Raw genomic sequence first — 24,696 nt, 5'->3', positions numbered from 1 at the left:
TTTGAACACCTACAAAAAAAAAAAAAAGGAAGACTAGAAGGGAAAAAACTATGATATAATAATATAGCGGTACCAGTTTATATGTTTTTGTGTGTAGTAATATAATTATAAATAGGAATCAAATGGATCCATTTCAGAATATATATATTCTACATTGTAAATTGTGATACAGTCATTTCTGGGACCTTTGGCAATAATTAAATTTAATTACTCATATATAATAAGTGGTCATAGAACATTTGTTGAACTGAAATTAAGTATATATGGTGAATTGACTTTCATTCCTTTTAAAACTAAAAAGAAATGCTGACAAGATGTCTCTGGTTTGAAAAAAGTAAAACACATAACCTAAATATATTTTATATGTTGATGACAGTTATAGGGAAGAACTCTGTGCTTTCCCAAAAATTATGAATCATCTGTTTGCAAGTAAATTTAATATAATATCACAAGCCTATAGCCATAGTATTGCTTGATTCATGACTGCTTGATTAATTCAGGCAATCTATGTGCCTTCTCTGGAAATTATACTCAAATTATGGAGTTTTTTCTTTTCTCTTATTTTTTTTTCTTGATAGGTTTGTATATTGATCTGGAGATATTAAAACTAAAAATATACCTGGTTTTAAACAGAATTTCATTTGCCTACTAGTACCTCTTGTTCTATACTTCTATCTGAAACTCAAACCTTTTAGTAGCTTACTTCCCTGTGGCTATCAAATTTTGCTCAAAATGCTTTCTAAGGAGGTAGGAGGTTAGCTCTTTCTTGTTTGTTATTCATATTCTTCATAATCTTGCACCCAAACATATAATGCACACATAATTTATTTCACAAGCAGGTATTTGTACAATACAAATCACAGAATGAACTCTGAACTGTATATCATAACAAGAGCAGGGAACATTCTTTAGGCTCTCGAGAATTTTGTACCCCTGAACTAGAAGTAATGGATCAGATTCAGTACTCAGTGAAAGAGTAGATATATTTATTGCCATGCTCTTTGGATAGAATCACAAACAAATACAGGAAGATCTGGACACAATGGCATATGCCTATAATCCCAGGTAACTTGGGAGGCTGATGTGGAGGGATCACAAATTTGAGGCCAGGTTGGGCAATTTAGTAAAATCCTGTCTAAAAATAATGGCGGAGGAGGTAGCTAGCACTAAGGCATTTGCCTAGCATGCATGAGGCCTGGGTTAGGTCTCCGCTGCTAGAGGTGGAGGGAACCCCCCCACACACGCACACATGCACACAAACACACAAAGATATACATTGATTTGAACAAAGTCTTTAATTGCTAGTATTGACATTCCCTGTTTAACAATTTCTTTTCAACTGAATGTTGTCATTTTCTATTCAGAGAAGCTTCTTTCTTACTTTTCTGTTTTCCTCAGTTGTTCAGGCAGCTTTCTAAGGCAGTTAAATCAGAAAAACATATTTGTCTCATTTTAGACCCACTGTCTTAATTTTGAATATACTGTTTGCTTATCCTACCATCAGCAGCAATTACACTCTTAAGATAACCAGTACTTTTTCATTGGAGGTCCTGTTTCTCAAGACCTGTGTACATTGCTGATCTTACTGATGCTCCTAACGAATCCACGTCAATAAAAGATGTACTTATCAATGAAGCATAGAGCCAGAGCTGCCAGTGCATATATACATGTGTTAAAGATTATCACTTTTGATGGGAGTAAGGGATAATTGCTGAGACCAACTTCACCCTCTATAAAACAGATCAAAGTGAACTGTTTTGAGATACTAGGCCAGCACATAACTGAACAAATGAGACCCTAATAGTATTGTGAGCTAGAAGGTAGAATAAAAGCGATTTGACTATATTCATAAGTCTGCAATTCTGTTAGGCCAGTTCAGACACTCCCCAGGAAGCGGACACTGAGGTCAGAATTTGGGTCAAAGCCTTTTAATTGTAAGCCTCCATGATGCCTCTGGGCTTGGGACAATAGCCTGAAAAGCCCTGTCTGTGGGCCTGGACAGAGTATATTATGGGGGCTCAGGTGGCCTACTGGACTTTTATAATACCCAATTGTGATAGGCAGATTATCTGATCTTCCACCATCAGCTTTCCCATTGGGCTTTAAGTGGCCAAGGATGAGGCTGAAATAGGAGATGCAGGAAGTTAGGTACAGTAGACTCTGTGTGATTACATTACAAACCCAAATATCAATCAGTCAGCACTGCTTTGTTGAACAACTGTAGGTTAAGTTGCTTTGGCTTTTTCTCTTTCTTCATCTGCGTTCTCTAATTGTCTAAGCTTTGTTTGTTATTCTTCTCAAAATCTTTAGACTAGAAGACACACGTTATGACATCCATGAAAAATGTAATAGCTTAAACACCTTTCCTTCTTTCAGGTTCTCTCTGACACAGGCATACCATTACAAAGTAAGTTAATTTATTCTCTGGAAATTCATTAAGTTATTCAAGCCTAGGCTGTCTTGGTGCCCTGGTGATATTGGTTGATTGTGCTGTTTTGGGCAAGGCAACTATGGCTTGATCAAAAGGAAAGCATTATCTATGTGAGTCACAGTTTCTGTGGATTAGGAAAAAAGAGCTGTATTGTGAATTATGTTTTTATTAGAGACCAGACTATTAACATCATTCCCCTATGTTTTCTAAGGGAGAAAGAAATAGAGACGAACATACAGACAAAGAGACAGAGAGATTATTATAATCTTCTCTATGGATAAGCAAATCCCTGATAAATTACTGATAAGTGGATTCACGCCCCTTTTGGTGTAAGGAAACATAACTACATGCTTAAAACCAATATAGCAGACTCCTAAATGCTAACCTTTGTTCTCATTGTAGATCATGCCTTCCTCTCCAAGTATGTTTCCAAAGCCAGTCTTTTCCCTCCAAAACACATACTCAGCCCTTGCATAAATGCTGTAAGAATAAAGAGAGAGCATTGATTAGTACTAGTGAACAAGAATTTGGGGTTTCAACAACCCCCTCACTTATCTCTTTGTTTTTTAATAAATCAAATTTTACAACTTGGTTTTTATATTAGCAGCAGTCTTGACTTATACTGACATGAAAACCTAAAAATGTTGAGTTTTGTTGGCAATTTTGAAGTCTTTTGTTGTTCAGTAGATATCTGTCATATCTGCCTTGCATCAGGTGCTGTTCTAGATCCATGGGTTACACAGGTTAATAATACAGCCTCAAATCTCTACCATTGTGGAATTTACACTTTTGATATTGTGATATAATAAGAAATATGTATTTTGACTCTGCCCTGATTTCTGGCACAGAGCTCCTAAAACCTATGTAAATAGGGGCTCTAGGAGAATCTTTTGTTTTAATGTTTAGTCTTTCTCCTGGCGTTTCTGAATAGAACTGAGACCTTTGTAATCTCCTAGGTGATAGGAGCATCTTTTGTCTTCATGAAGTCACTCCTGGGTAGTGTACTGCGTAGCCTCAGGATGAGAGCTGGTTGCCATGGGAACCAACCCTGTTATTAGAGGGTTGGGACTTTGATCCCTACCCCTAGACTTCCAGAATGGGGAGAGAGGCATAAGGTTGAGTTGGTCACCAATGGTCAGTGATGTAATCAGTCCTGCCTGTGTAATTGAGCCTCCATAAAAAGCCAGAAAGACAAGGTTCAGAAAAATTCTGGATAGCTAAGCACACAGAAGTTTCTGGAAGTTGGCACACCTGGAGAGGTCTGGAATCTCTACAACCCTTCTCCTGTATCTCACTCAGTGTCTCTCTCCCTCTGCCTGTTTATTTATAGCTATTCTAATATCCATTATAGTAAATGCATAAAAAAGTATTTCCCTGAGTTTTGTGAGGTGATCCAGCAAATTGACCAAACCTAAGGAGGGGTCATGGACATCTTCATTCGTAGCCAGGAGGTCATAACTACAGGTCACCAACAGGGACTTGGAATTAGCATCTGAAATGGAGGACAGTTTCCTGAGACTGTGCCCTCAGCTGGCAGGACCTACCACTTTCTCCAGGTATTTGGTGTCAGGATTGAATTAGCAGACATCCAGTTGGTGTCCGCTGGAGAAGCACTTGGTATTTGGAGAAAAAAAAAAAAATCCCACACCTCTGATATCAAAAGTATTGTGTTGAGGGAGAGAAAGAAACACACTTGAGTTTTTCTTAACCTTTCCAACATCCCATTAGGAAAAGAGAGACAATGAGCAAAGTAAATAAGCAAATTAAATACAGCTTATTAAAAGGATATAAATAGTAAAAAAAAAAAACAGTAACAGAAAGAAAAAGTTAAGTTAGAAGTTGTAGTTGTTAAAGGGAGAGGTAGATGTGCAGGGTGGTGGTAAAGAGGCTGCAGTTTAAGTCAGGTGTATAAGTTGACCTCATTTAGGAGCAACAAAAAAAGCCATGAGAAGCGTGAGGGAGTTAATCACAAGGATTTCTGCAGAAGAACATTCCAGGCAATGGGAACAGCAAATACAAAGGCAAAAGGCCACAGCCTTACTTTTCCTAAAATCTGTCTTTCACTATCAAGCTTCTATCTTTACTATTTGTTTTTGATATAACAACAATTTAGAGTCAGATGGTTTCTCTGAATCTGTGTCTCTAGAAATGATAGCACACCGTTTTCCAACATCCAAGGCATCTTTTTGAAGGTCTTGCATCATGTGAAATGTATGACTTATAGTATTTGTTAAGCACTACATTAAAATGATGTCATGCCTTGAAACATTTAGTTACTTCAGGAATCTGAACTACTGTGCCCTACTTTTTATAACAACTATCTGCAGAGTAGTATGGTAAGATGGAAGATGTAACAGTCACTGTGCTGGGTCCTTCAGTAGATTTATCCCATATAATGCCTACAACATCCCTCTGAAGTAAATGTTATGGTCTCCATTTTGCGTGGGACTCAGAGTTCATAAAATAATTTTCTCAAAATTTCAAAATAGAAAATAGAGAAGCCAGATCCAAACCAGGTCTGTCAGAATCTGAGGCCAATGAATAGAAGCACTGTTTGCCCATTTTCCTAGGAAGAAGCTTATGGTAATTTTTGTTTTGTATATTTCCTTCACTTTCCACAGGTAATACATTAGTACATACTATTGATTTTACCATCTGAGTATCTGTCGAATTTATCCACATTTATCCATTTTCACTACCAGGATGCTCTTTTAGCCAGCATTTCTCTTAGGCTTGCTGGTGACTTGGCTTCCAGTCTGAACAACTTGTAACATAAAATGTTGGTTGTATGTTAAAATAATGTGGGTGGTTTTTAGGAACATGCCGATATGCTATAAAGAGAGTGAAATCATGCTTTTTAGAGGAAACTGTTGTAAATAAGTAATGAGAGGAGAGAGGACAAGAGGTAGACTTTTGAAGATGGGAAAGGGACAAGGGTGAGGTGTAAGGAAAGAAAAGAGAGTGTAAGGGGATTCATATTGCTTAAGATATGTGAAATGCATTTACCAACTTTCCCAAATAAACTGCATCATTGTGTAATATTAACGTGAACTAAAACAACAAAAACAACAATTCTTGCTGATATGTTGGCCCCACTCCAGGCCAATTAAATTAGGATCCTGGTGTGAGGATCTTGGATGGTGTCATTTTTTAAAAGTCTCCCAAGGTGATTGTAATGTTTGCTGAAGGCTGAAAACTATAAGTTGTCGCTGACTCACTGTGGTTCATTTTCAGCGTTTTTGACTGTACAGTGATACGAGAGCAGTGCCATTTGGTAGAAACTGCTTTGAATTTGTATCTTTTCCTAGGCCAGTGATGGTGCTGTGTGGCACTCTTGGAATCCTGAGCAGCAGCAGTGAGATGCAGCTCCCTGTCGGCTGTGAGATCATGAGAGGAAACTACTATGTTGCTAAGCTGTGATGTTCCATAGGATAGATGAAGTCAGTGCATTTTTATGTAATGACATTTTCAGCGTAGGATGGGTTTATCAGGAAATAACCCCAGTGTAAGCCAAGGATCATCTGTACTGTTGCAAAGCATTTGATAATGGATATTTCACCCCTCAAGCCTCTCAGTAGCTTCTCATTCCTCTCAGGGTTAGTTTCAAACTTACCATGGCACTTCTTGGCTTTGTCTTTGTGTTTACTTTGCCAGCCTTTGTACAGTATTTGTATCTTGCCCTGACTTTGTATTTATTTGTAAATCACGTGAGAATATTTTTGTATTATAGTGTCACAGATGTTTATTTGCATGTCTAATCAGCCTTTCGCTGTACAATGTTCTTCCTTTGAGCTGGGGATGTAATTCAGTGGTAGAATGCCTTCCTAACACATACAAAGCCCCGGGTTCCACCCACAGGGCTGCAAAAGAAGAAAGAAAAGAAAAAAACATTTTAAAATGCTCCTCTTCTCTGGTTAGATATTCCTATATTACACTGTCCAACAAAGCCTTGGGTCTACTAAGACCCATAAATGATTTTAATGAAATAAACTGTTATATTTTGAAGCAATAGGACTCTCTGTTATGGTGATAGATATTCTTTTAAACAGACCTACTGAAAGAACAGATTCTGACAAATAAGAATTTGGTCCTTCCTAGTAAGAATGCTGTGATCTAGATGAATTAGAAGATTTCTCATCTCATAATTTACATAGCTAATTGAAGCTGAGAATATAGTAAATAATGGTGTAACTGCTATTTACTATTATGGCAATGTGTAATATTAACCCAAAAGAAGTATTTTCTAATGTTTGATGAAGCTTTACTTTGCTGCTCTGTTGTTCCCTGCTCCATCAGGCCATCATCCTTTCAAAATATTTCAGTAATTTTTTTAAGGAGAAATATGTAATCCTGTTAATGCAAAATATGTAATGCTATTAATGCCTTGTAGGAGTGAATCAGAGTACTTTTAGAGGATCAAGGCTAAAAGGGAGGCTAGTGATTGTATGAATCTGTGTATATGTTATTTTATTCAGTGGTCAGTGAAACATTCTGACTTTAGCTTCTGAGTAGACTTGACTGCAGATCTCCTAATGTGGCTGTTCTTCAGAATCACCTGGAGAGCTTTTATAAAAACGCAGTTTCCTCGTCACCACTTTAAATTTATTGAGTAAGAATCTAAATTTATGATTAAGAGGCCCTGTGTTTTATTTGTTTGTTTTTGGGTTTTGGTTTTAATCAGATTCTCCAAGGAATTCTGAAGTATAGCCAGATTTAGGAACCACTGGACCAGAATGAAGATAGATAGATAGATAGATAGATAGATAGATAGATAGATAGATAGAAAAAATGTGTATACTCCTAAAATATTCTTCCATACTCTGCTTCCAGAGTATTAAGTGATAAAATGCCTGGGAGTCAAATGGTAGAATGAGAAATATTACTTACTGCATTTCCTTATGCTTGAGCCACTACCCTCAACTATCTCCCTTCTCTACTAATATGTCTCTATTAATGGTAGCAAAAATACCTATTATGAATGAAGCTCTGTTTTTTATATATATAAAACCTCTTTTAATCCTCAGTACAACCTCTAATTTAGTACTGTTACCTGCACAAAACATGTCAATAAGATGAAGCACAAAGTAGATGGGTTACCTGTGCCAGGTAAGCTCTGGGCAACAGCAGAGCAGCGATTCTGTCAGGTAAATGAACTGTAGCAGATCCTCTCGGCCATTTCGCTCTTCTACCTGTAAACATGCTGTGTTCTTACAGCTCCGGGTCTTTTCTCAAGTTGCTCCCTTTACTAAGAACCCTTTCGTTCCCATTCCTTTCCACTGAGGTTTACTTGTTCCACAAAGATTGTCTTCAGCCCTTTCTTTGGTTCCAATTTCATTATTTTGTTCTTGACTTTCTGTACAAAGGGGAAACAAAACTAATATTTTTTAACTATCTACCAAGGGCACCCTGTAAGGTAAATAATATTATGTCAGTGTTATATGTGGGTAAAATGAGTACAAGAGGGTGAATACCTTTTCACACTGTCCCTCAACGTGCGGCAAAAGCAGATTTGGACATTAGTCTGTCTAACTACCAAGCTCTTTACCTTGTAACACATTGTTCTGCCCTGTGACTTGTTCATGTTATAGCACACATCTGAATTATGAGTTTCTCATAGAAGAGAAACAATGTGGTATTTAAATGAGAAACTCAAAAAATTGCAGTGGACCCTCGAGTTACAACTGGCTTCACATATGAACAGCTTGGATTATGACTGGAATTTTAGTTTTAATTTTTAGAACAAAGTCTTGGGTTATGACTGATGAGAGTCTTTCATATATGTGGTTAATTGAGAGATCCTGGGCCAGTGTCTCTCTGAAGACACTGAGATCTGCCTGGAAGAAAGCGTGGCCTAAAATTATACAGGAGAGAGACTCTGAAGGCTGTGTAGAGGCTTCTTTCAATCAAGAGTTGGAAGGAGCGGATAGGAATGGGTGGGATAAGGGATGAAAAAGAAAATTAAGATATATTATATATATGTACCAATTCCCCACAAAAAATGTAACCAATATGCTCTGCAAACATGTACTGAAAAATAAAAACATTAAAAATGAAAAAAAACCACACACACTGAATTAGGATTCCCTAAAGGCAAGATCAATATTCATTTTTGAAAGCATAGTTCCAGAAAAGTGCTATGGAAAGTTTTTCATGAATGAATTCTGAGTTTCTTGCATAAAGCAGATCTAGAGAATTCTTAAAGTGTTATTAAATGCACACTCACCAACTGTATTTAACTTTACTTTTTCTTTCTTCAGAATGTACAGATTATTTCTCAAATTATCAGAACATGCCAAATTCACCTCTTAGGTTATTTACTATATAGTACCTCTCTGGCCATGATGTGATTTAATGACTATGTCTTAGGTTCATTTGTTCCCTCTCTCTCTCTCTCTCTCTCTCTCTCTCTCTCTTCTCTCTCCTTTCTTGAGTGAACACTGGAGAGATTAGTAAGAGACAAAGGGAGTAAGATGAAGGCAGAGAGAGTGAGAGAGTATTTCAAAATAATTTTTATTTTTATAAAGCCAAGATTTCCTCTACTTTGAGTGCCTCTGAACTCTAAGATAAAAATAAGAAAGTTTGAATATTGATATTGGTTTTGCATGTTGAGTATCTGGCATTTTTTTCTTTGTGCCCTGCAGTTTAACAGAAACACTGACGATTCCGGTCTGACCTCAAGTGCCTCACCAGTTTGCTTGGGGGGCTCCCTTTAGGAATATAAGCAGACACTAACTTGCTTGAGCTTCTTTCAATCAATGAAATGGCGGAAAACACATGATATAAACAGGCAGTCCAATAAGGAACAAAAGCACATCTGCTTGTACAAATGGAGCAATAAAAGGACTTGTTTGGACTTTGAGGAAGAAGTCAAGGGAGAAACAATGGCCAAATATCAATGCACAGAAAATTAATTTCATTTTTTTCTGAAGTAGGATTTCTTTCTTTCTTTTTCTTTTTTCTTTTTTTTTTTTTTCTGTACTGGCGATCAAACTTTGGTCCTTGCGCTTGCAAGGCAGGTGGCAGAACCACTGAGCTAATTCCCTGGCCCTATGATTTATTTTTTTGTTACTTGTAATCAGAAGAGAATGGTCAAGTTGTACTAAGCTGAAAGTCACTCTGTTTCTCTGGTTCTTAGAGCAACCTCCTTGGGAGCCTGCATTTTGTGACTGTAAACCTACAGTAGCAAAATTGTGTTAATTTGACTGACTAGAATTATTAACCACATTATATCAAATAACTGCCAGAAGTAATTCTCTACCATGTTCTGTGACTTTATTTTAATTGATTTTTTTACCTTCAGCTCATGTGATTTTTGTTTATTCTGACACATATTTATTAAGTGCATGAGGAAAATTGTTTTGCAAATTATTTTTAGTGTGTTTTATCTTGTTTAAATGGTTGGGTTAACTTTTTCTTCAGAATTCCAGTTTTTTTCTTCATTGTCAGACTCAGTACTGCTGACTTAGCTGTTTTGGCCCACTAAGGGGAGTATTGTCCACGTCAGCAGCCTCTACAATTACACTGTATGCTTAGCAGTATCCTTTGATGTTTCACAAAGATTTGAAAGTCAAAATTGAATGTGATTGATTGCTGCAACATATGTTAATATTAGGATTGCAGAGCTATGTTAGGGAATAAATCATTCCCTGTAATAACAAAGATAATGCCCCCTAACATTACTCATTTTATGTTCTATCAGTAACCAGGCCTTCGGAATAAGGCTGTCTGCTGTACAGCCCTCATGTTATATGGATCACAAGGAGAAAGTTCATAGAAACATAGTTTCTGATGGTAGAATTTGCCTACCAATATTGCCACTAAAAACATATTCAAAGGAAGATCACCCCATTCATTTCCTTTATCTCCTTATTTTCTTCTCTGTATTTTCTTTGACCTCAACTGTTTAAAAATGAAACTGTTCTGTTTGGTTCATAAAGACAATACTACTAGTGTTAATCAGTACTTTTTGAACGTTTAATAAGTGCCAAGTACTGTAGTATGCAGTTAGCACCTATAACTTTTTTTAAGCCTCACAGTAACATTAAACAGTAGAGGAACTGTTGGCCATTACAGGTTTACTTAGGAAACTACAGCCCAGGGAGATAAGATTACTTGCCCAGGATCATGATAGGACAAGATCTGAGTCCAGGATTTCCATGCCCATTGTGTGCTCTACCTGCTGAAGGAATGTAGGAGACATGTTGTCCCTGTCCTCAGTACCTTGCTCTCATTTTGTGGCTAATAATATTGACTAATGAGTTATAGTGGAAGACAGACTGATAAGTAGCAGGATCCTGATAGGTGCTGCTGGTATTCAAGAGCAAACAAACACTATTCTGGAGCAAGATAACATTACTTAATTACAACTGAGATACTTCAAATGCTTTAAAATTCACAAACCCTGAATGTTAACATTGGAAGCACTTTTGTGACTACAGTATCTCAATTTTTACATGTGGCTCTAGATACTGGTAGAAGCTAAATCTTACTGTTTCCAGTTTACTTATGTTTATGCTTTTTGGGAAACTATTTGTAGAACTTTCAACTGTGATATAAGTTGAATAAATTCTTAACAAAACTGTGTCATGCAATTCTGATTTAGTATCTTATGGGTTTATTGCGGGAGGAAGGGACACATACTGTAGTCTTTTATAGTTTTTCACTCGTCCTCCTTTAAAATTTTAGATTGTATAGAATGATTCTTTGTTTTCTTCACATAATCAAGCCAATGCAGGGTTACTACCGTTGTAAAAATAATAACGCTAATTTAGTGTCAAAGCCTAAAGTGGGTTAATTTCTCGTGATCTGTTCTGTCGTCAGCAGCTTTGGAGAGTTTTAACCGTTCTGCTTCAGGAAAGCTCCCATGCAGTACCATTGACAGAGTGTTTGTAGCGTTAACCCTTCAAACCCTTTCTCAGCTGTCAACACATGGGCCCTTTCTGGAGCCAGATCCTCTCATGCTGTGCACTGCCTGAAGCTCGCCGGAAGCTAAACTTTGACTGTTTCCCGTCTCTTACCCTTGTTCTCATTTAGTGCTAAACCCTGCTTAAAGTCCTCCTTTTATTCTGAAAAGTACACGCGCACATGTCATCCCTTAAATCATTGTGATGTGGAGGTAAAGGGCACCGAAATAATGCTAGACATCTTAACGAATAATTGATTAGGAAGGAGTCTGGCAGCGTTAATTGTGAGCTGAAGTCTAATGAGTGCCGAAACACATCTGTATCTTTCCAGATTTGGGGTAGTTTTTAGTATGAGCAAGACGAGCAGTTGCTAAGGTGGAGTTTGAACAGCTTTTTTCTTTTGTTTTGTTTTTAAGCCATGATAAGATTTAAATTGCTTTTGTCACTTGCTATAGTTCTTCAAAAAAGGCTCATTTGTTATTGACTATCCATTGGTATTTTACGATGGTTTGAGGTTGTTTTTAACATTTGTCTGCCTGAAGCCACTCTGTGGACATCTGTTTATTTATTTCTCTTGAATACCAGGAAGATAGGTTGGATAGATGAGCCTAAAAGAACTAGGAATAAAGAGAAACATGCTTGTTGGATGAAATGATGAATTCCCCAACTTAGCAACATGAAGCAAAAAGTTCTAAATATGGAGGCTGCATTTGTATTTTAAATGATTCTTCTCAAGAAAAATTGTGGGAAATAACTCAAATTTTATTACATGGAAAATGTCACAAATATTCTAAAATAGAAGTGGCATTTAGTATCTTCGTTGGAAAGGAATTCACAGACAGGGTTTTGTGGATCTGCACTATCTAATATATTATAAGTAGCCACATGTGGCTAATTAAATTTAAATTCAAATTAATTTGAAAATTAAATAAAATTGAAAATGTCATGCCATAGTTGCGCTAGCTACCTTTTAAGGTTTCACAGCTACATGTGACAGTGGCTAGTCTATCAAACACTTCAAATTATACAGCATTTCTCTGCAGAAAGTCCTGTTGGGCAACACTGTATTAGCCAATACTGTAATAGGGAAAACCAATAAAAATGTTCATTTCCTTGGTCTTATTCTGTTTGATTTTATTATTACTATTTTATGTTGATTGTTTTAGATTTTAGTTATTAGTTATAGTTTTAAAATATTCCTTTATGGAAGCATTAATGTGAAAATTTTGTATTGATCTTGCTATCATACTGTTATGATATCTGACAGCACACAGACCTATAAATACATTATTCCAGGAGCTTGGGAACTGAAGAAATGCCTCATCAATGAGCTAAGCCATGTTTTTAATATAAATAGCAAAATATGTCTTGCTGTACGTTGAGCAGAAGAGAAGAAAATCTGAGTTAGAAGTAAGACTTTCTTTTCCCCCAATGATTTTATAACCCAGGCATGTTTTCAATACAGATTATTTTGCCTTCTATCTGATAAAGGAAAAGCTAAGTCCATGAAAATCTGGTAAAATATATAATGAATTAAGAAAGCAATTTCTTTCCATTGAAGGGGGAATAAACTCTTAAGTTATATAAGGCTGTTTTATTACAAAATAGTACATATTTTATTATATATAATTTATGAAATATACCAAGATAAAATTCATTAGAAATTCTATTGGCAGCTACCACTTTTAACAATTTCATGTATTTTCTGGATTTCCAAAATTATAAGAATATTGATGACAGCAATAACACAGGCAGGTAAATGTGGCTTAATGTGTGCTGTGAGTTCTCCATTCATTTTGTCATTTAATATTTTAGCAGCCTCATGAAATAATAATTCTAGGTCTTTTGCTCCTGTTCTACATTTGGAAACTGAGAAACTCAGAAAACCCAGAGCCAAAACAAATGTGTTCGGCTTGGGGCAGTCTCTGACCTGAAATGACATGAGACTGTCTTTAGTTTTTATTTTTATCATGAAGTATGCGTATGAATAGCATGCATTTCGTGACAGAATGTAATATATTTGATTATGGGGTTCTCAGCCCCACTGGCATGTTTATTTAACAAGTATATCCTGTATAATATTTCAAAACTCTGACAGATTTGAAACTCATCAGGCATCTAGATTTTTGGTTAAGAGATACAAAACTGTATTATCCAACTTTTGTTTAAGAGAACAAAATTACGTGAAGTAACTTGCCTAAGTCGTCCTGGTGAGTAACAAATGAGCCAAAACTCAGAAAAGACTTGTTTCACTCCAGAGTTGAGTACCTAGTAAATTTGTATTGAGTAAAAGGAAAGAACAGTAAATATGTACCTATGCCTTCTAGACCTTGAGCAGAACATTCAGATGTTAATAACTAGGTAACCATCACTCCCTTTCTTTACCATTTTAATGTGGTGGTAATTTTAAATGTAATACTTATTCATCAATAGTAAGACAATTCATTGAACTTCTAGGTTTCAATTCAATTACCTAAGACCAAAACTCTGTTAACTGGAGTTTAAGTAGAGCTAAACATTTTTAAGGTCAAGTGCAGGTATAAAGTAAGTTGCTATCAATCATGTTTTAATATCTTGATGTATACTTTGTAATTTTTAAATTATGTGTATGACATTTACCATATTTTACAAAGTTAGGTACCCAGATAAAAATTAAAAATTTGGGCATCTCATTTCTCTGAGCTCATACACTCCACTCTTGAGTGAGTCCTAAAATCTCTGCCTCATAAACCCTTCTCGTCTCTCAAAAAAAAAAAAAAAATTAAAAATTCAAACTCAAATATAGATACTTGACAAAAAGGAAGGAAATATAAAGTGTGATTAAAAGACTATGTTGGTAAAGGCACAAGATCCCAATAATGAATGTAACTGTACTGTACTGTATACCTAAAATGTACCAATAAACTCAATTAAAAAAATATGGTGAATGCTGTTGCTGGGGGCCATCCTCTTAAGGTCAGGGGTCTTTGATATAAGAAGTGGTGCCTCAAACCTAAGTCACAGTGTGTGACAAGTTTCAACCTGTTTGGTGTGGTCAGTTAGTTGTGACCTATGTTTATGTTTTAAAGTGTTCTGCAAATGATGTGTCATGCACAACGCATCTCATTGGAGGTACACCATTGTGCCACTTTAGATTGTAGCTTTATAAGAAATGTCACTGTGGGAAATCAGATTTGGTTGTGTGGTTCTCCTAAGAGCAAGGTTCCGAGTTCGCAATAAAAATCACCTAGATTTCCTCTTGTGAATAAAGTGTGTCGATTAAGATCCAACAGTAAGATGATATTCATTATGTTTTATGACCTTGGAATTGGGCAACCTGAGTTTGTACCCAGGAGCACTACCATTAACTCTGAATATTATAAGAGCTTATTAGAATGTTTAAGAAAAGATGGGAATAGAAAATGGACTGAGAAATGGGCAAATTGTTTCATTCTCCATCATAATGTTCCCTGTCACACATCACCTCTAGTACAGCAGTTAAAAAAGAACATCACATGTTTTCTCATCCAACATATTCACTGGATCTGGCACTGTGTGGCATCTGGCTCTTCCCCAAAGTCAAAATGACCATGAAAAGTAAAGGTTTTGAATCAGTTCATGACATCAAGGCAGCCACAATAATGCAACTAAAACACTCAAGAAAGAGGACTTCCAGAACTGCTTCAGAAAGTAGCAAGGATGATGGGATAGCATGTTCAAAGGTATGAAGAGTATTTTCACAAGGATCAATGGCAATATGTCTTTTACTGCAATAATTTTAAAAATTTAAATATGCACTATATTTTTTAGTCACAGCTGTGTTTGTAATACTACCAGTTGTATTCAGTGTTTATATAAATGTAAGATGGAATTTTGCTTTGAACCTTTGGTCTAGGAATATGAAAGATATAATTAATGAACAATACAACTTGAAGCTATAGTAATGTGATCTTAATATGTAATAATCAGAGTTAGAATTCCAGATTCCTTTGATACTTTGATCAATTCGTGGACCTTGTGATGTAAATTGCTGCTCAGAATTGGCCCTCTGCTTTTTTTGAGAAGTTTGCCTCCTTGAGTACTCATGAGCAAGAGTATTTAAAAAGGGAATGGAAGAGACTTCCACTGTTTATTGGCCTTCAGCCTACCTCCCCCCCCTCCGCACCCACCCCACAATGCACTTTTAAGAACTTAGAAAATCAAGCAAAAATCAGCAACCCAGTTCTCCTCATTGCTTTTACTTTGGCTGCCCCATTTTAAGTGATTCTGTAAAATAATTCCCCTGAAACTTTCAAAATACATTCTACTCATATACCCAACACAACTTTGACATGCTTTTGAGATAAACACCAAAGTTTTTGCCCAACAAAAGTTGTGTTTTACTATGTTTGATAGTAGCTCTTTTTATAAATGCAATTACCCTCAGTGCACCCAATTAACACTTATAATCAACCAACAATGGGTGAGAGACATAGTTATAGCTGGCAGTGTTGAGAAATGTAAAAAGTTAGCTAATGCATTTTCTTTCAAAGAATTCTGAAAAGGCAATAATTGCCTTAATGTCAATAGTAAAAATAGTGATAGTAGTAGTAACATCAGTAGCACCAGGAGCATAGTGCTTTTTCTGTTACCATTCTAATACTTTATGTTAAACTTATCTAATTCCAGCACCAATCTAAAGGGTTAGGTATGGTCATTATTTCCGTTTTACAGACGAGGATGCTAAGGTACATAAGGTTTAATCATTTCCTAAGGTCATAAGGTTTAATCATTTCCTAAGGTCATAATTGGCAAATAAATGATAGAGCTAGCATTTGAACACAGGTGATCTGGCTAGACTGGAGGTATGGAGACTAATTAGGAGGCTACTATAGTGACTGCGAAGAAGAAGAACAGAGGCTTAGAGAAAGTAGTAGCAGCAGGAAGCAAATGTATATTTAAAAATTACTTAAGAGACCGAGTCCTTGGGAATGATATGGAAGTAACAGTAGAGATGGAGAAGAGTTAAAGCTGCTTCCTAGTTTTCTAGTTTGGATGATTGGGTGGGTACAGAAAAAATAAATTAGAAATACAAATCCAACACCATAATGTACAATTGTGGAAACTCAGCCCTGGTTATGGATGAGCCATTGCTAGGTATTCAGTAATAGAGTGGGACTAGAAATACTTCCAACATCCTGACTAGCCCTTTTTTTACTAAGACACACAAATTGCAATAGCAAATACCATGTCTAAGAAAATCATAGTATAAGAAATATATCTTCTTGAAGATAGCCCTAGGGCACTCACTGTATATTAAATAATGAAAAGTCTTCTGTTTTGTATGACTGTGTCATATCTATAATAAATTTAGCACATAGCTCAAGAGTATTTCATATGCTTACAAAGAGAATGGTTAACTTAAAGAAGGTCACAATATACTTCCTTCTTAAATGGACCTTAGGAGTCCAGCCAAGTAAAACTGTCTTACTACATGAACTACTATCAGATATAAGCAGAGAGCAATATTACATTTGCTCATTTGCATCCCTTTATGCTTGCTCCCTAATTCACTCCTCTCATTTTTGGTGAAAATTTCAGAATGGACCTAAACTTTGTCCAGTCATTTTTAGGTACTGAAATGAAAACAGGTGTGGAAGAATACAAGAAAACATCTTAAGTCACAAAAGCACAACCATGTGTGAAAAGACAGATCAACTAGTCTTCATTGTATTTAAAAAAAACATCTGCTTACCCAAAGCCATTATTAAGAGAGTAAAAGACATGCCTCAGAGTTCAAGATTTTGAGAATACATACATCTTTTTTCTAGATATTTGCCAGAGGATCTGTACTCAAACTAGGTATGCCAGTTAATAAAATGTTGACAACTTTTTTAAATGAGTGGATTTGAATAAACATTTTTTGAAAGATGATTTCCAAGTCTTCATTAAGCATGTGAAAAAGGGCTCATAAGCTATCAGAAAAATTCAAAGCCACATTGAGACACCACTGTACATGTATCACAATAGCTAACATTTACAAAGATGATTAATAACAGGTATTAATGCAAATGCCTGGTAACTAGAACTCTCATACATTGCTGGTGAGAGAGAATGAGTAGAAAATGGTTCAGGTACTTTGCGAACTTCTCAGTATCTGCTAATGCTTACCATGTGCCTATTTGTGACTTAGCAGTTCTATTCTCAGGTATACCCCCAACAAAATAAGCACGTATATCCACCAAAAGACAAGTTTAGGAATGTTAATAGCAACTTTTTTTTTCAAAAGCCAAAGTAGAAAAATCTCAAAAGTCCATACTTAGGAGAAGCAATAAATAAATGATGGTATATTCATACAATAGAATACAAAGTAGAAATGGAAAAGATGAGCTACCATCTTCCACAAAAGCATGGTTGTCTTCACTGACTTAATAATGAGCATAAAAGCCAGACATAGAAAGAGTTCAAACATATGATTACATGTATACAAAGTTCAAGATAAGAAAAGTTAATTTGTGATGATAAAAAGTCAAGTCATCCACCCTTGGTAGGATGGTGTTGACTGGAAGTAAGTACGAGGGATTCTTCTGAATTACTAATTTTTTTTATCCAATGTTTCAGTCAGGATTCCCATTGTTGGGACACTATTGCAATGCCCACAATTCAAAGGAGGAGAGGTTTAAATTGGTTCATAGTTCAGGAGATTCAGTCCATGGTTGGTTGGCTCTAAGGCCAAAATATCAGGATGGAAGGTCATGGTGGAAGCAAGCTGCTCACATGGCAATCAGGAAGCCGAGTGAGAAGGAAGGAGCCGGGGAGAGAAATGTACCCTCCAAAGGAACACCCCAGTAACATACCCCTTTCCACCAGGCCACACTTCTAACAGCACATGTAGCTATGAACTCATTGATGGCCTCCACAGCCCAGTCACTTCCAAAGCCCCATCTCTGCACACATGGAACTTTGGGGAACATTCTAGATCTAAACCACAATACCCCAGGTATGGGTAAGGATGTATGAGACTTATATGTAAAGTTCTATACTGTGTTCGTTATATTTCAATAAACAAAAAAAGCCTAATTCAGTCCAGTACCAGTACTTCACTCTCTCACCAAATGAAAGGTTGGACCTTTTTACCCCTTCTGTTGGTCAAAATCCATAATCTGCAGTAGGGAAAAAAGAAGTGATAAGTTTCTTTTTTCCTCCTTGGGTTTTTTTTTTTTTTTCTCCCATTCTTGAACCACTGTCTTTGTCACCTCCAGGATCAGGCACATGGGGGAAAGAAAAATTGAAGAATGGGCAAAGTCTTGTATGTTTTGAGTTACAGTCTGGCTTTGATGCTCTCTGTAATCAAGCACTGAAAGCTTTTGCTGTCCACATTTCCAAGGACTTCCTCTTTATCTTATGGGATGCATCTGTGAGTTTTAAATTTTTATGTTTTGTTTTGTTTTGTTTTGTTTTTTGGTGCTGGAGATTGAACTCAGACCTCACGCTTGGAAGGCAGGCGGCAACACCATGAGCTAAAATCCCTGGCCCTGAGTTTTGAGTTTTTAGCAATCCTGATTTCCTTAGGAGTATCCCAAGTCAGCATTACAAGTAGGCAGTGATCCTCTTACAACTTCAGTAACAGCTCTTGGCTCCAGTCGTTCTGCTTCTGCAGATGGAGTTCTGGCCAGGAAGACTCAAGTGCCCTTCTTTTCCTTGTGTTGTTTGACCTCTGGGAAAATGGACATGTCTTTACCTGACCAATGAGAAAGTCATACTTCTCCCACTGTAGCCACTCTTCCTTTCCTCTTTGAGCCTTTTGGCTTCAGTCTTCTCCATGAGGGAACCAAATCCCATTCCCTAGTGTGCCTAGGGACTGAAGTCCTCAAATTCCAAGTGGTTCCAAATTCTCTAAGTGGTTCTCTGAAGACCCCTGCACTTAACCACCATGGGAAGGAGATTGGATATTCATGTCCAATGATAATTCTCACCAAAGAAGTAGTTTTAAACAACCTTATTTCTACCTTTTGTGTATAATTGCAAAGTGAATAATAGGCTTATGGTAGAGCACAGTTATTATTTTAAACTAGATGAGAAGTGAATGGTTCTTGTATAGAAAGAAAGTAATCATTTGTCTCTTTCCTTTCTGTTCTAATTATGTGAAAGCTTTTCTGAATGAAAATAAACTTTCTGGAGTATGAAATAAACACAAGGTTACTTTTGTTCTTTAAATGTTCCATTGCAAAAATATTTCAGGTAGAAAATTAAGACAGAGAAGTACAATTTATATGCAGGTTTATCATGGCACATATACACACTTACTCCCATACACAGATTACTGGAACCTTCTGAGTAATCATAAATTGCTTTGTGAATCATTGTTTCTACATGTAGTTGCCTGCTTTTTGTCATTGGCATAAGAATAAAATCAATACATCCAAAAATACATGTACATGCATTCATTTAATATGTGCATTACTCAGAACAAAGTGCAAATTTAGGATAGGTAGTTCCTTCTTCCTTCCTGGATGATGTGACCTGTTATTCCCTTTCTTTGAGTAAAGCAACTTTTTTTAGTTATATGCTACAAGTAGAACAGAGAGGTATAGTGTTACAGGATTCATTGTAAAGATGTGTTCTTTCTTGGCAAGTTTACTATTTGCAAACTCATAATATGGATGTGCAGTATTTGAATGAAAAATCAGCTGTGGTCAAATAAGGACAACCTTGAACTCAGCAAGACCCAAATTCAAGCCCCGGCTCCATAACTTCTAGCCACTTAGTTATTCATCAAATTGTAGAAGACTTACTTTATTCCAGACCCTGTTATAGAAACTGAGAAGGGAGGGAACACAAATGAGATCTCTTCTATGGGTTAGTTGGGAGCAATGGTGAGAGAACACTGCGGGAAACATAATAAGCAAACAAACAAATAGAGCATCAAGTGGTGATAAGTGTTATGGACATAAAGTATGGTAAGGAACTGGAAATCAGTAGGGGAAGGAAACAGGGTCTGGGGAGAATGTCAGGGAACACCTCGTAAGAGATTTTAACAAAGCCAAGGAGGAAGATTCAAGGGAAGATGTTAAAAGAGAAGAGTTATAGTATTCCCAGAAGCCAAACAAAGTTATTCCGGAAGGCGAAAGTCCAATACTGTTGAGCAGTGGAATCTCTCCAGAGCCGTGTGACCCTTGGACAAGTTGTTTACCTTTGGAGTGATGGTCAGCAATATGTTTTCAAAGATTGAGTACGTAAAGCACATTTCACATAGTGGAAAGGTAACTAAAGATTTTCTTCACATTTCATGGGTATAATAAAATAATGAATTTAAAATTCATAATAAAAGATTTTTAAGTGGTCTCACATAAGTTTCTTAATTTGCAGACTGTTTAATTAACTATATATGCAAGCCAAAATTTGAAAATTAATAAATTAAACTATAGTAGTTGTGGAACAGTTGCCTTGCCTTTTTAAATGTGCTATATTCGTAACAAGTGGCCAATTTGAGGTGTTGTGGGTCTACGGTAATTGTCATATGTTTAAATATGTTGGCATTTTCCATGTACAAATTGATAGAAACCATTTGTTTAAAAAGTGAGAAACAAGAAAATCAAATATTTTAGCATTCATTGAGGTCTATTTTGCTAAATTATACTTCCTGTGAATGATCAGCAGATTATGCCCATTTGAAATCTAGATAATGAGAAAATTGATTTGGTTCTTGTCTGTGTCAGGCATTTCCTAAAATCTTAGCATGGATTTCTAAATATGCTTTCAATTTTACAAATTTGACTGTGCAATGTGGTATGTGATCTAAACTGTATAGTAATGACAAAATGTAGCTACTACATGCTCTTTAAAGTAATGTAAAATTATATCTTTGGCTGCATCATACTATTTATATCTCAACTAAATTATTTTATAAAAATCAGGCATTAAAAATTTGACCTGGAAAGTATTGTATAGTGAGATACACATTCACTTTTGTGGTTCCACAAGATTTACATACATTTAAATACATTTTTATGTAGTGTAGTTTTTCTCCAGAAGAAATCTGTGTCCTTTTTGCAGACATGACTCGTAGATTTTTACAAGCATGTCAGGTGCCTTAACAGAAAAAGAAAGAAAGTCATTTTACTTAAAATAAATCATTTCTCCAAATTTTCTGAGGTACATTTATGTAGGTGCTAAGAGAGAACAAGAACTCTTTTTCACGTTTAAATACACAATATACCAGCTGCTACCCCAGCTATCCACTAGAGAAAGAGGAAAAAACTAAATTTCTGTGGCAAGATATAGAACAAAATTTATTGAAATCCCAGTGAAGGCCTTTGCTGTGTTTGATATAATAGGGAAAATTCCATAAGATATCCTCGATTGCATTTTCCTCATGTTAATCTTCATAGTCCTTGTGCTCCCAGGTCAGTTTGTAAACATGCTTCATTCATTTAGAATGGAAACTCCCGCCTCAAAAGCCAGTCCGGTTTGGTAATTACAAGACATTGTATTTCAAATAACATGACTACTGCTCGTTGTAAACACGGAATTCATTGAATTTGCTTCAGAGAGGTTGGAGCTTGGTGACCCCCCATTTGTTATTTTCCTTCAAATATGGAAGAAATGAATTTGTATTCTAAAGTGTGATTTTGATGAGCTTAAGTCAGCCTTTTTTGTATCTTATTTCCAAAGCTGTTCCCCTAGTTGTATTTCTGATTTCAAGTGCATTTTTAAAATTCATTTTTCATTCCTTATAAGAAGTCAGTATACATATTGAGTATTACTTGTGTTTTCTTTCATAGATCGTCCTCCTTTCACCTATCCTGTGTTTTCTAAAAGTAGACACTATCAAATGTTTTTGTTCCTCTTAAGAGATCCCTGGCAGCCCCACGACCCTGGCTACTTCTGTAGCTGTACATTTCTATACATAATTAATGAATTGGGGCTGAGCAGAAGGCACCAGTACACAAGCAGTATAGATTACCATGCAGTGAGGGCTTTTGAGCTTTTCAGTTTTCCATTTCTGAATAGAAAAAAAGAAATTCTTGCTTACAAAAATTCGAGAAGGGTTGAATATACTGTAGTAATAAATATTCTTCAGAGAACAAAGCATTCACCAGCATTAGAGGTCATGGACAGTCTTTGATCCTAACTTTATTATCCTGTCTTCCTCTCCAGTTGCGTCTCAACTTAGGAGCCCTGACAAAGTTGCTTTTTCTGGCATTATGGCAGTAATACTTAAAAAAAAAAAAAAGTTTTAGTGCTGGGGAAAGTTACGTCCCAGGTAGCACTTTTTGAGATATTTCTTAACCTAATTGCCCTTTTCGTTTCTTTGGTTTAGTAGAAGATGAAAAGGCCAGTAGACCTAACTGGTTACCTTCTCATGAGGATTCTGTGAGACAGTCAGGTCACGTAGTGGTTTGATGTGTCCTGTTTCTGTAGTCCGTCCTCCTCCTGTAAACACCATGAACACTTCCCTGTCTTTGGGCCTCTGTACATGCTGTTCCCACCTACCTCCCCTCTCCTCCACTTCACCTGCGTCCCAAAGCATTTTCTGGTTCCTGCTGTCTTGACCCTTCTTGTCTTGACCACCCCTTCTCAAGGTCAGGATCCCACTTTAGCTGTCACCCCTCAAGAATACCTGGCACACTTAGGGGAGCTCAGCCCCCTTTCCTTGTCCCCATTGCTAGCCTTTTTGCTTTTACATAGTAATTTATTGTCACTGTTACAGATTAGGCCTCTAAGGCTTGCCTGACAAAGTAGGTGTAAAATAATTGTTAAATAGACTACAAAGATCCTGATAAACTAAAATTGAACTTTAAACATAAAAATAATATGGACTGTTGGGTTTTAGGGGATAAATTGTTAGAATTTATAGGCTTCCTCAATTTTTACTTCCTTTTATATTAGTGTATATGCTTAAGAGTGCTATGATAATGGAAAAAATACATTTAAATTAAAATGATGTTATACCTATAAGGACTTACGAAACTGCTTTGTAATTTCACATGATCAAGTTAATGTACCCAAAACCTGTGTTAATTAAGAAATAAGTGTAACTTAAAAATTGTAATTCAAGGGCTGAATATTTAGTTCAGTGGTGCTGCCACTTACCTGGCAAGTGCAAGGTCCCAAGTTCGATCCCTGTTACCAACAACAACAACAACAAATTTGTAAATCAAATTAAACCATGTTGGGAAGTATATCTATTTAATTCTTAAACTTTAGGCTTTCCTTGATTCACTTCCTGTTTAAAAATAAAATTTCTCAGAAGAAAAAAGAATTTCTGTAAGTCTATATTCAAAATAGGCGAAAACATCATTTTGCGGGGAAGGAGTTGTTATTTCTTGGACTGCCCTTATACTTTTAGAGAACAGAATGCATAAATGTTTTATCCCCTGTTAACCAGTGAGAAATGGGAAGGTTCTAAAGCTTCACACAAAGTGGCTTTTTAAAATACTGTTTAATTTCAGAACATATTTTATCGTTAAATATATTTAAAGCAAAATCCATTCTGAGCAAATAGAGTCAGTCATCCATTTGCAGGTTAGATCCCTAAAGTTTGTAAATTAGTTACTGATTTCTAGGAGCAACAGTTTTGAATTGCAACCTTATAAATAGAGATTACATTCTTGAACACTTTTTCAGCCATAAGAGAACTGAACTGTGGTGGGAACCCCAAATCCTGACCTCAAAAATTACTTTGACCTGGGTTAAATTAGCTAACCTCTGTATGCATTGGTTTATTCATCTGCAAATGAAGATAATAATTGTACCCATCCATTGCTTTATTTTCAGAATTATATCATGCTTGTAGAGTACACAGAAGTGTATCTGGCCATCATGCTTAATAAATACCACCTATTGTTACTATAATTATTAAGTAGTCCTAGAAACAGGCAATCGTGTATTCTTTAATTAAAAAAATTAATTGAGCCTCTACTATGCCCCAGGGAAATTACTCGGTACAGGAAATACAAGATGGAGTTAAAATAAGTTGAGTCCATACTCTCAGAGACTTTACAGCCTAGGGGAGGAAACACAGACATAAATGAAAGAAACAAGTAAATAAACATAAATTTGTAACTGACACACGCTACAGAGGAGGTCAGTGGTGTCATGAACGTGCATGTTCAGGGACAACTGCTGGTGGTAAGAAGGCTTCCATGATAACGAAAGGAAACTAATATATGCAGGTAGGTGGCAACAGAGGTCCTCAAGGAAAAGGGTCAGGGACCCTTGCTAGAGTCTGGAGAAGCGGGTGGAGATGGAGAGAGAAGGAAATGGAGAAGTAGGCAAAAACGGTTCGCGCAGATGCTGCAGACCACAATTAAAACTTGGGTGAGACATTTCAGTGTGGACACTGGTGGGAGTCTCCCGCAGTGTAAGACAGCAAAAGGAGTTGGGGGAAATGATGCCTTT

General features: G+C 36.3%; 1 protein-coding gene and 1 long non-coding RNA gene across 4 annotated transcripts in view; one reads left to right on the top strand and one right to left on the bottom strand.

Moving 5' to 3' along the window:
• Window positions 1-24,696, top strand: part of Slc10a7 (solute carrier family 10 member 7) — a 243,055-nt gene that overhangs the window by 134,100 nt on the left and 84,259 nt on the right. The window lies entirely within an intron of this gene.
• Window positions 1,346-18,238, bottom strand: LOC104853086. The gene is made up of 4 exons (XR_777680.2): window positions 18,150-18,238; window positions 7,529-7,784; window positions 2,817-2,911; window positions 1,346-1,414 (listed from the first exon to the last, which is right to left on the bottom strand). It is a non-coding gene; the product is annotated as an uncharacterized LOC104853086 (long non-coding RNA).

The sequence above is a fragment of the Fukomys damarensis genome, unplaced genomic scaffold (assembly GCF_012274545.1).
Source record: "Fukomys damarensis isolate Sample0158 unplaced genomic scaffold, DMR_v1.0_HiC HiC_scaffold_38, whole genome shotgun sequence".
NCBI classification, from domain to species: domain Eukaryota; kingdom Metazoa; phylum Chordata; class Mammalia; order Rodentia; family Bathyergidae; genus Fukomys; species Fukomys damarensis.
The sequence above is the reverse complement of the archived record's forward strand: the minus strand, read 5'-3'. Positions and strand labels throughout refer to the sequence as shown.